Source organism: Ailuropoda melanoleuca, chromosome 4, assembly GCF_002007445.2.
Source record: "Ailuropoda melanoleuca isolate Jingjing chromosome 4, ASM200744v2, whole genome shotgun sequence".
Classification (NCBI taxonomy): domain Eukaryota; kingdom Metazoa; phylum Chordata; class Mammalia; order Carnivora; family Ursidae; genus Ailuropoda; species Ailuropoda melanoleuca.
This window is the reverse complement of record NC_048221.1, coordinates 116617693-116631115: the sequence shown is the minus strand read 5'-3', so window position 1 is coordinate 116631115 and position 13423 is coordinate 116617693. Positions and strand designations below refer to the sequence as shown.

General features: G+C 34.2%; 1 pseudogene; it reads left to right on the top strand.

Annotated features, from left to right (window-relative positions):
• Positions 1–7470: 7470 nt before the first annotated feature.
• LOC109488942 lies at positions 7471–8127 on the top strand (annotated as a pseudogene).
• Positions 8128–13423: the final 5296 nt, after the last annotated feature.

The window sequence follows — 13423 nt, the reverse complement described above, 5'->3', positions numbered from 1 at the left end:
AAAAAAATACAAAGACTTCTTACCACTATTTTTTTATGTCATCTATCCATGAATGAAACAGACATTGGCCCATAGAATTTTTTACTTTTTGATGATAGCATTATCATATTGTTTTTTAAACATACATACTTATTTTCCCTATTTCTTCCTACCAGGTTGTTAGATAAAGATGCTTGCTAATATTCAGGTCAAATTATTTTTGTAGCAATACAACATAGGTGTTGCTTTGTTCTTCCTATTGCATCATACCAGGGAGGTACATGATGTCTGGTTATTTCATTTTTACTCATTTCAACTTCGGTCAGTGAGCTTAGTTGTTTTCACTCTAATCCATTCATTAGAAGTTCCTCGTTAACTATTGCCTTAATGGCATCAATAACCACCAGTAATCACTGTCTGAATACATTATTTTATTAGAAGTTTCAAAATGGTGATTTTCTAATTTTATGTTCCTTCTGCAGTGCCCCATGGGTGTCTCATCATATCTTGAGAGCAGTGGCACCGATGGCCTTTGCTCCAAAATATCTTTTGAAGGATATATGTATAAGGAACAGGTTCAGAAGATAGAGATGGTAACTCCCTCTGGAGCATAGGGCAGGTCTGTTTGCTGTGCAGTATAATACAGATAATGAGTTCCTCTGGAACAAAAGTCGAATAAGTTTGTTGCAGTCCATTGTGAAAGATCACGGATTTAAAAACCCTCAACCTGAGGGTTCCTCTCCTTTAACATAATCCACTGTGTGTGCTGACATCACTGACTCTCACCAAACTGCTCTGTGGGAATTGCAGTTTGGGGAACCAGTGCAAGAAACTGGCTACTGCTGTTGAGTTGAGTAATAAGGAGTAATAAACAAACCTTCTTTTTGCTGTTATCCAAGACTTTTCATGTCTTCTACCAGCATCCACAAAACCATGGCAGGCTAACTTGTAAGCCTACAAGTAGGGTAAAATCTCAGACCCTTTTGTTCTTGACATTTATTAGCTGGAACTCTTCTACAAGAAAAATTTCATCACACTTTATCACCTATGCGGTTACCCTGAGAGGGAGTCCATATAGAGAAAGGAGGATTAATGTTTATCTTTCCATATCTGTGCTAGCTGTCAGAGTGAGCTATGGTGTTAACAACCCAAAACTATAGGTTTTTCTGTATTTTAATTTTAATTTTTGAGTATCATTATGAAGTCACCAAGTTTTAAATATCTGAGTTCCAATCATTGAGCACCATGGTTTTAATGTGCAAACTGTCCCATCTTTGCCCAGTGAGGCCATTGCAGTTGGTTCTGGTATCCATTTCACATAATCCCATCAGTTTTGACAGATTCCTTGCTTTCCAGTTCAAATGTAATGGGCTCTTTTTACCCCTTTTCAGTCATTGACCTGAAATAGCTATTTCTCCAAGGAACCTTATTTCTTTTTGTGGGAAATTCTATGTGGATATTACAGTATGACAATATATTACAATTCTATGTGGATATTACAGTTACAACATGTTCTTACTAATGAATTTTCATAGCTTATAGGCAGCAAAATAGAATATATGCATATTTTTAGAAAAAAATTAGGAATTCATAGTCTTATTTCCTGATCAAAATGAATACTTCTGAGATTTTACCTAACATGGATGATTTTACGTTTGTATCTATTTTCTCTTATGCTGAAACAATGTTTCCCAATGGAATTAATTATTGCTTTGCTATACCTATTGTACTTAGATGATTAATTTGTTTCTATTTATTTATTTTTACTTTTCAAATTTTACATGTAGCAAAATTCACCATATTGGGTGCACAGTTACATAAATGTGTACATGTGCATAGATTCTTTTGACCATCAACTCAGGGAGGATATAGAATGATTCTAACATCCCAAAGAATTCCTTTGTTTGTATTTGAACCTATTTCTTACCCCTAAACCCTTCCCTGGGATATTGCAGGGACTGAAATGAACTGATGATCTTACATGTGGGTGACTAGCATAAATATATGTCTCCACCTGTCGGGTTTGTGGGGGTACTTTGCTACCTATGTTTTGTTTAAATGTTATGTAGGTATATTTTTTAGTTTATTGGGGGTTTTTGTTTTTTAAAAGGAAGTTGAGATTCAAATAATGTGCCTTTCTATCTTATAACCATTTGAACACCAACTATGTCCCACTGAAAAGACATTCATTAATGTTAGTTACAATGTGGCTAAATTATTTGAGAATGTGCAGTTTTCTCTGGGTTTGTAGGAAACATTTATATTTACATTTATATGGTGCCTAAGTGTGCCAAACATCACGCCCGGGACTTAAATATAATATCTCATTTAATTTTCATAGTTAGCCTTTGAATTTAGCAATATCATCACACTTATGAATGTTGGCAAATACAGTCTTTAAAGGGTTAAATAATTAACTCAATCACATAGCTAAGGAATGTAGAGTCCAGATTCACAGTGATCTGTTAATAGCTCTCTCATACTTTCCTTAGGGCACTTCCCATGAGATTTAGTTAAAATTTAAATTATATCTCTGGTTGGAGAATAAAAATCACTGACTTCAAATTTAAAAGAAAGAAAATCAATAAACAGTTTGAAAGCATTATTTGAGATGATTATTTGAATATTAAAACTTTGATTCATCGAATGTTGGGCTAAATTTAAATGTCACCTGGGGGCCCCTTGGTGGTGCAGTTGGTTAAATGTCTGACTCTTGGTTTCAGCTCAGGCCATGATCTCAGGGTCCTGAGATCAAGTCCCCGGGGTTGGGCTCCAAGCTCAGTGAGAAGTCACTGAAAGTTTCTCTCTCCTTCTCCCCTTGCCCCTCCCCACATGCGCTCTCCCTCTCTCCAATAATTAAATAAATCTTTAAAAACAATGCCACCTCTACAGGGAAATTGCCCTAAAAAAGTATCCACAAAAAAAACATAAAGATGATTACTTCTGATCACCTCTAATCATTAGTGATGGAAATCACATCATTGTAGGGGATGAGAGTTGGGTGGGAAGAACTAATTAAAAGGCCACAAAGGAATTTTCTGGAGAGATGAAGATATTCTAGAATTTGATTATGGTGGCACTTTCAGGAATGTAACAGAATGCATACATTTGTCCAAAATCATTGAACCATGCACTTAATATCCAAATTTTATTAAATTCAAACTGTACCAAAATATTTGTGATCCTCTACCTTAAGACAGCAGATGGCTAGAATTTCTACCAATATTAAGGCCAATGGAACTGCATAGAAAATAAAAACTTAAGACTATTGGAAAATATAGAGCATATTGTTCCCATTGAAATGATCTGAATTACCATAAATCCTCCACTATTTTTGGAACTCCTCTAATTAAGAGAAAAATGAGAAAAAAAATTCATAACTTGAATGGATTTTGGAATTAAAGTAAAAATAATGAGAACAGATAAAATTCTTGCCAAATTGCTTTAAGATGATATAAAACACAAATAAATAAAATTTTAAACAAGCATGTAGGTATACTGCATATGTTAAATATTAATTATGAGTAATAAAATAAGCATATAATTTGAAAATAAGCAAAACTGATGATTTAGTTGGAATATTTAATTCACTCCTAAAAGAAGTAGATAATCTGATAAATAAAACTGAAAAAAAAATCAAAAATTAGAAGGGCTATTTTGGATCATCCAGTTTTATTGGAAATTTCATTTCAAATGTTTAAGGAGTAAATATTTTTTTGTGTTCCTGAATATAGAAAATATAGAAAGATTACAGATTTACAGTATAATGCAAAATAAGCAAAAATGAACTATTCAGACTTCATCAAGATAAAAAGTTTTTGCACAGCAAATGAAACAGTCAACAAAACTAAAAGGCAACTATGGAATGGGAGAAGGTATTTGCAAATGTCATATCAGGTAAAGGGCTAGTATCCAACTCAACACCCAAAAAAACAAATAATCCAGTCAAGAAATGGGCAGAAGACATGAACAGATGTTTCTCCAAAAAAGACATACAAATGGCCAACAGACACATGAAAAAATGCTCCACATCACTCGGCATCAGGGAAATACAAATCAAAAATACAATGAGATACCACCTCACACCAGTCAGAATGCCTAAAATTAAAAAGTCAGGAAATGATAGATGTTGGTGAGGATACGGAGAAAGGGAAACCCTCTTACACTGTTGGTGGGAATGCAAACAAGTGCAGCTCTACTGGAAAACGGTATGGAGTTTCCTCAAGAAGTTAAAGATAGTGCTACCCTTTCACACAGCAATTGCACTACCAGGTATTAATCCCAAAGATACAAATGTAGTGATCCAAAGGGGCACCTGCACCCCAATATTTATAGCAGCAATGTCCACAATAGCCAAACTATGGAAAGAGCCCACATGTCCATCGACAAATGAATGGATAAATAAGTTGTGGTATATATATACAATGGAATATTAGCCATCAGAAAGGATGAAATCTCACCACTTACATCGACGTGGATGGAACAGGAGAGTATTATGCTGAGTGAAATAAGTCAATTAGAGAAAGACAATTATCATATGGTTTCGCTCATATGAGGAATATAAGAAACAGTGCAGAGGATCATAGAGGAAGGGAGGGACAATAGAATGGGAAGAAATCAGAGAGAGAGACAAATCATGAGAGACTCTTAACTATGGGAAAGAAATTGAGGGTTGCTGGAGGGGAGGAGGGTGGGTGGATGGGGTAACTAGATGACGGGCATTAAGGAGGGCACGCGATGTGATAAGCACTGGATGTTATATGCAACTGATGAATTACTGAACTCTACATCTGGAACTAATGATGTATTCTATGTTGGTTAACTGAATTTAAATAAAAAATAAAAAACACAAAATAAGCATTCCTATTTCAACATAGATACAAAATATAAATATCAATATCAAAATGAAAATATCAGTTATATAGGTTTTCTGATAGAAATGCAATACACTAATATTTAAAAATCTATGAATATAATATAGCATGCCAGCATATTTAAGTTTTGCAGTAAGCATCCAAAGCCTATAATTCTAATTCTAAGAATTTATATTAAGGAAAACAAATAGAGAGTCTGGGTAATATTTGATAAAAATTATTTTCATTCTTTTTATTTAAAAAGAGAAGCTTCAAATTATTGAACACTACATCAGAAACTAATGATGTACTATAGGTTGGCTAATTGAATTTAAATTAAAAAAATATTCAAGGAAAAAATAAAAAGAGAAGCCTCAGTTCTGATGCTTGTAGGGTAGCTTGTATATGATGGTTCCTATCCTGAAGATCATCATGAACTCTAGACAAAATAGACAAGGTAAACACACACACACACACACACACACACACACACACACACACACAACTATTTGAAGATAGTGGAAAATGAAAAAAGGAAGTACAACCTAGAGGGATTTTGTCCTTTGAAAGAAGAAACTCAATGGAAGAAATATTTACTTGTATAGCTTTTCCCCAAGGAAACTCTCATTCACATGATGCAGCATATCAAACACTCAAGCAGAAAACATCAGTCTTATTGGCTTCTGACAGCAGAAGATAGAATTCCAGGTTGCCCAAGAAGCTAGAAAGTAGGGAAGGAAATCTCACCAAGGAAGGAGCCGCAATAGGGAGGGTTCACAAAACTACTTACAAACTTCCTGCCAATTTTTGGCAGTCCCATGAATTGTGCATGTGAAGGGAAGATTCCAAGCAATCTGGTGTAACATACCAGCTGGAAAACTAAAAAAGCTAAGCAGAAGTTTTAACGGTCACCAATCTCAGAAAAGACAGATATTGCAGTTTGAATGCTGCCAAGTTAGAGTGCCTTGGTAAGTATCTCATGCTTTGCATTGAAATATCAGAAGGGCCATGGTACAGGAGTAAAGAGTATGCCACATAAATAAATAGACCAGCCCTAACAAGGTATAAAACTCAAGCCTCCATGAGTTCAAGGTGATAAGCCAGCATACTAACTGCTGAACATGACAAAAATCAACATTGTTTAAAGAAACATAATAAAGGATCTATATAACATGTCATCTATCACACCCAAGATGAAGTAAATTTAGAACATGTACAAAACAGAAAACAAAAATGTGACAGGAACAAAAGTAACTGTAAAAACAGACACTGAGATGACCCAGATTTTGAAATGAGCAGGTAAAGCAGCTATTATATTCAAAGACAAAATAAAAATGATCATAATGGGATGTACTGTATGGTGACTAACATAATAAAAAAATTTTTTAAAAAGAAAAAAAATGATCATAATGAGTTCATCGGGGAAGACTATCAGCAGAGAAATGGAGACCATACAAAGAATCTCAATAGAAATTCTAGTGTTAAGTAGTGTTAAGTGCAATGTAAAATTTCTAAATTCTGAAGATGAGCATAAACAAGAGATTGGAGAGAACAGAATTATTGCTCAGCAGAATTGTCAAAGGCTGAACAACAGACAATATATAATTCAAAAGAGAGAGAGAAGTAAGTTTGGAATAAAAATTTCAGTTACCTGTATTCTAACATACATGTGACTTGTGGTTCACAGGAGAAAAGAAAGAAAATGGGGCAGAAGAAATAATCAAGGAAATAATAGTCGAAACCTTCACACATTGGGTGAAAAACTATATACAGATACAGAAAGCTCCGCAAACCCAAGCAGGATAAATACAAAGAAAACCACAAAATAGGCACCTCATATTTGAACTGCTGAAAACAGAAGATAAAAGGGCAATTGTAAACACAGCTGGAAAGAAAACAATATACAAAAGACAAGAAAAGGGTGAATGATGCCTGGCTTATTGAAACAATGGACTCTTAGACAATGGAATGACATACTGAAAATGATGAAAGAAAAAAGATAAACTATAATTCTCTATTTAGAAAAAGAAAGAAAGAAAGAAAGAAAACAAAAAAGGAAAAGAAAAAGAAATTTAAAATACAGACATGGTCAGACAAAATCTAACATATGGACAACAGACCAGTTTAAAAAAAAAAGTGTTTTATAAAGGAAGACATTCAGACTGAAAGGAAATGGTATCAGAGGAAACTCAGATAGAAGAGAATCAGAAATTATAAATATGTGAATAAATACAAAAAATTATATTGTATTCTCTTAATTTCTTTAATAAGTAGATTTTTAATGCAAAGATTATAACATTACATTGTAAGATTTATGTGACAACAATAGCAAAAAAGAATGCAGAAAAAGTAAATGCACCATTGTAAGTTTCTCACTTTGTGCACGAAACAGCAAAATATTAATTCTAGGCAGACCATAGGAAGTTAGCAATGTATATTATCAACCCTGCATGAATTATTATAAAATTTAAAAAGTATACCTAAAAAGTAAGAGGGATTCAAAGTAAACTTTAAAAAGTGAATTAATACAAAAAATATATGAAAGAAGGAAGAAACAGCAAGAGAAACAATAAGAACAGAGATCAATGAAAGAAAACAACCTTTCAGCTGGAATCCCCATCTTCCATAATGCACCAAAATGACCTACACAAAGGGAAAGAGGATGGGCATCTGCTATAAATTCTCTAGGCCTTTTAGAACTCAGGGTGTTGTTCTTTTGGCCACATACGTGTGAATCTACAAGAAGGGTGATTTTTTTTAAAAAATTTATTTATTTATTAGAGGGAGAGAGAGCATGAGCAGGGTGAAGGGCAGAGGGAGAAGCAGGCTTCCCGCTGAGCAGGGAGCCCAAAGGCAGGACTTAATCCCAGGACTCTGGGATTATGACCTGAGCCGAAGGCAGAAGCTTAACCAACTGAGCCACCCAGGTGCCCAAGAAAGGTGATACTGTGGACATCAAGGGAACAGGCACTGTTCAAAAAGCAGTGCCCCACAAATGCTACCACAGCAATACTGGAAGAGTCTACAGTGTGGCCCAGCATGCTGTTGGCATTGTTGTAAACCAGCCAAGTTTAGGACAAGATTCTTGCCAAGAGAAATAATGTATTGAGCATATTAAGCACTCTGAGGGCTGAGGTAATTTTCCATCACGCCCTTCAGGAAATTATCAGAAAAAAAAAAGGAAAAAGAGAAAGGTACTTGGGTTCAACTGAAGCACCAGCCTGCTCCACCCAGAGAAGCACACTTTGTGAGAACCAGTGGAAAGGAGCCTGAGCTGCTGGAACCCATTCCCTAGGAAGTCATGGCATGATAAATGTAAAAAGAATAAATAAAAGACCTCAAGACTGTAGAAAGAAAGAAAGAAAGAAAGAAAGAAAGAAAGAAAGAAAGAAAGAAAGAAGAAAAGAAAAGAAAAAAGAAAAGAAGAGAAAAGAAAAGAAAAAAGAAAATAAATGATACAACAACGAAATCAAGTAAAAATTTTTTTGGAAAAAGATTAATAAAATTGATATAAAACACAAGATAATAAAAAATAAAAGTGAGAGAGAAAAATTTCAAGTTACCAATTTTAGAACTGAAAAGAGGGATACCACTACAAATCATTAATAAAGCAAAGCAAAATAATGAATAGGAAAAATCATGAACTTTATGCTGTAAATTTTACGACTTTGACAACTGGTTGCCCCCTGGGGACATTTGGTAATGTCTGGAAACATTTAGTTGTCACATGGGGAAGGTGTTAATGGTATTAATGGCATCTGGCAGATAGAGGTCAGGGATGCCACTAAATGTCCTGTATGAACAGGACAGTCCTCCACAACAAATAATCACCCAGGCCAAAATGTTAATGGTGCTGAGGTTAAGAAACCCGGCCACAGATGAAGTAGATAAAATCCCATAGAGAATACAGCTGATCAAACCTGATTCAATAATAAACAGAAAAACCTGAATATTTGAAAGTCTAATAATGAAGTATAATTCATAATCAAAGCCCTTCCTACTCAGAAAAAGGTACAGGCCTGGGGATTTTACTGTTAATGTCTATAAAACATGTAAGGAAGAAATAATGTCAATCTTAAGACCAATGTCCCTCATGAACATACGAGGAAACATCCCAAAATAAAAATCCAACAGTACAGAAAAAATACATTACATTGTGACTACATGAGTTTACACCAGTGGTGCAAAGTTGGTTTAACATTAGAAAATCAATCAATGAAATGTATCATATTAGCAGAATGAAGGTGAAAAAAAATACATGATCATATAAATACGCACTGAAAGAGGACTTGACAAAATCCAATACTTATTTATGACAAAAAGTGGCATGAAAATAACATGTATGGATTTTATGCATACATATATTTAATTTACAAATCTATTAAACTTAACTATTATTAGCAAAAAGTGTTTATGGTCAGGTTAACAGGAAACTCCTGTATATAGTCCTATATTATAAGTAGTGGAAGAGCATCACTTTTTTTCTTTTTTACAATAAGTAGAAATGCCTTGATAAACAACAAAAATCATACTTTTTTGAAGACATCAGAGGGCTGCAGAAACAAAGAAGGCTAGGCGAACTAAAATTCTGTAGGAGAAAGAACTGCCCTTCACTGAGCTGAGATTGATATCCATTGTTTCCTTGGGGTCTTTGGTTCAACTGAGCATGGGATGAGATTTGGGGTTGGCCTTGGCAGCAAATATCTACTGAAGGAACTCCATCCCCTTGTGGTGTAGAGACTGTTCTGAAGCTGGACTATGGTGACAGATAGAGAAACCTACACGTTGCATAGAACTAAGCACACATGCATAATAGATTATACCACTGTCAATTTTTTGGTTGAGATATTGGACTCTGGTTGCTCTGTTATAACCTGCCTTATTCCAGTCTCTTTCCCTATCTCTAACCCCTTCCCACCATGAATTTGTCCTCCACATCTATAATTTTATCAATCAATATTTTTCTAATTTTATAACACTAACAGCATTTTCCTTTTATCTGATACTATAAATAATGACAAAATTTAATAAAATATCATGTGATAAACAGTTCTTTCTCTTGGCCTGCATTAGCATATTGGTATTCATAAATTACTCTGCTTGATGTACTCCTCTTTTTTTACCCGACGTACTGTGAGCTTGGTCATCCTCAACTGAAGATTTGGCTACTACTAGGTTCTGAAAATTCCCATAATTATACCTTTACCTGCACACTTTCTTCTGAGGTCCAAGCTGTTTACACACACCCTAACAAATTTCTAAATAGATTTAAGTGCAGCTCTCCAAAACTGAAAACATCATCTACCCTCTCTTCTTTGCTCTCCTCTTACACACACCATTTTGAACAGATTTATAGAGTCTAATGTCTTTATAGCAAAGTACATGCCTCCAACTACCAGGTCCAGGTTTCCTTCAATTTTAAATAGGTCACAACTCGAGAGCGGTTCTAGGTCTAAAGTCTATTTTCTCCCATTATTGTTAATCTTTCTCCCCACGTTGTGGAAAAAGCTCTACCTCTTCTGTGGCAAGTCCTTTATTTTACCACTATTTTCTACACTTTGGTTTCTCATTTATGAAATATCTCTATTAAGAATTCTTATGAAATGGAAACAAAATTCATGCATTTACTGACATGGTATCTAGAAATGCATTTCCTTGCCTTGATATACAGGGTTTGGCTGGGATAAGTATATCTTCCATTTGCTTTAAGACATTTATCTCAAATGCACCAGATGATTTGTTTTCATCAAGGGCCTTCAATCCTATGCTGACTCTCTACCTCACCTTTCTTAACTTTTGAAAATTTTACAGAGAGAGGGATAAGTGTAGCTGACAAAACTGCTTTGTTTCAGCCTTGATGATGGAAATTCAACAGAAATCTGTGGGGAAAAAAAAAGACTGTAGAATTCTAAGTAACAAAGCACTCCAAACCATCTGACTACAGAGAAGAGGGGTTTTGGTGGGGAGGCTTTCCAATACTATCCCTTGCTATGAGCATTGATAAATCAAGGACATTAAATATAAAATGTGAGAAAGTGAATCACTTAAATAGGCTGAAATGTTTTGTGAAAGCTGAGAAACTGGAAATTGAGAATTCCTATGGGTTAGATATGCCTTGAAGAATACTGGGCTCCATAATTATGTTATTAAATATTCTTTTAAAGAAAAGTCAAATCCTGTCTTTTATATAGACAAGAAAGAAGTCATGATAAGTAGTTGAAATAAGTACTTCTATTAACTTATGTATATAATATTTAAAAATGATGTAAAGTTAATTTTAAAGAGCAAAATTGAATTGTTTTATTATAAACAGTATGGTTTGAGAACATTTTCTAAAAATTAAGAAAATTATTAAATTCTACCCTTATAAATGGAAGAGAAAAAAAGCTTATTCAGAATTTGAACAAATAGAAGAAAATAAAAAACATCAAAAGTGTGTTTGAAAAAATAACTCAATAGAAATGAGTATGCTCTCATACTGAAATAATTACCCCTAATTTTTGAAGTAATTTACTTTGCTATCTTTAAAATTACTGTTATATCCATTATATTCCTTTACATTTAAAACAATTAAAAGAGCAAGTATTGGCAGTGCTTTTCTTTGTCTAAGGTAGTCAAATTGTTGCTAAATCTCTATAATTATTTCTTTATGATATCTATTGGGAAGGATGCTCAAACTGTAAGACTAGTCTATCTGCTTTATTGGGAAGAAGCAGGTTTGAGTATATTCAAGTTCTATCTTTGTTTTTTTTTTTTTTAAGACTTTATTTATTTATGTGACAAAGAGAGAGCAAGCACAAGTAGGCAGAGTGGCAGGCAGAGGGAGAGGAAGAAGCAGGCTCCCCGCTGAACAGGAAGCCCTAGGAGGGGCTCAATCCCAGGACCATGGGATCATGACCTGACCTGAAGGGAGACCCTTAACCGACTGAGCCACCCAGGTGCCCAAGAACTGTGTGGTCTTAATAAATTTCTTTTATTGAGCAAACATTTCTTCTTTTGTAAAACGTGGACAATATTGATATTTAACTCTGCTATTATCATGTAATTTTAATTTATCTTAAGACAAGTATGTCAACACACACACACACACACACACACACACACACACACTGAGAGATGATTTACTGTGATAAAAACAAGGTTGCTGAGAGGAGAAAAATAATATCTGATTTGGATTGGCTGGTCAGGGGATTTTCTCTGAGGAAGTGGCATTTATATGTGTTATTCTATGATTGCTGTTATTAATGAAAATAAGACCTGGTTATGGGATGTCACGGTATATATCTCTCAGAAGACTTGAAAAATGAAAAAACAATATTAAGAAATTTTGGTCATTTTTTTAAATAAAAAAAAACTCAGAATAAGCTGCTTTTAATGGGATACAAACTTTATTCCTTTATGGTTTCTCTGTCATGGGTAATGAGTAAGTTCAAAATTCCTAAATCCAGCTGCATTTTATACTATTCTCATGTCCCAACAAGAGTATTTGATCCTGTTTTTAAACATACCTTCAGAGAAAAATTAGTGTAAATTGAGGATATCTGGTGCAGCAACTATTAGGGTGATACTAAGGATTTGTATATCATTTCAAATAAGAGTCAGTTACAGAAATTAGAGGTATTTAATTTAGAAAAGAGAAAATTTGAGGCAAACTCCATAATTGCTAGAAAGATTTGAAGAGCTGGCATATCAGAAAACAGGTACACATAGTCCTTGTAGCTCATAACTCAAAAACAGGAATGGAAATTTTAAATTACAAAGCAGAGAAATTTGGTTTATTATTAGGAAAACATCACTAATAGATCAGCAGTTTGGAAATTGAATGGACTGTCTTGCAGAAACAGCAAATGCCCTGCCTTATACATTTTAGACCAGAAGACACATATCACCGTAAAAACCATCTAATTTAAAAGAACATAGAAGAAACACATACTTCGTGCAGGAAGTAAAAATGACCTCTAAAATAACTCTCAACTGAGTGGTCCGTCCCGTCATTGATACTATGCTATCTTTATTTTTGCATATCCATTCTGTCAGTAAGTCGTCTTAACTCTCTTTACTCAGTACTCAATATTTTCCCTTTCTTTTGTCAAAGTATAATTATGAAAAAGTGTTCAAAACATGACATATAAATACAGAATGAATTCACGAATGAATTAATGAGGAAGCAAGCTGGATGGTAAAGTTGGTTCAAAGAATTAGAAAAAGGAGAGTTCATAGATGCTCCCAGAAAAGACATACTAAAATAAGCTTGCAAAATTAAAGGCAAAGTGAGTAATGTCCTACATGGCAATAAACTAACTTTGGGGTTTTATTTTTACTGGACAGAGATCATTTGCATTTCAAGTAGACAAAATCTACACACTATCCCATAGGTTCACAGAGTCTATTCTAATCAATGGAAAGAGTAGGTCAAACAAGTGTTTGCTACATAATTATGCTACACAATTAAATAGTTCTAATAGGCCTTGCATGGGTCTGTTAGACGACATTCCAGTATGACATTAGAAGAATGTGCAGTACCTCTTGCATATTTACAAGTTTTGGATGACTTCACATTTTCAGTTCCCAATATAATTTTTACTCTCTAT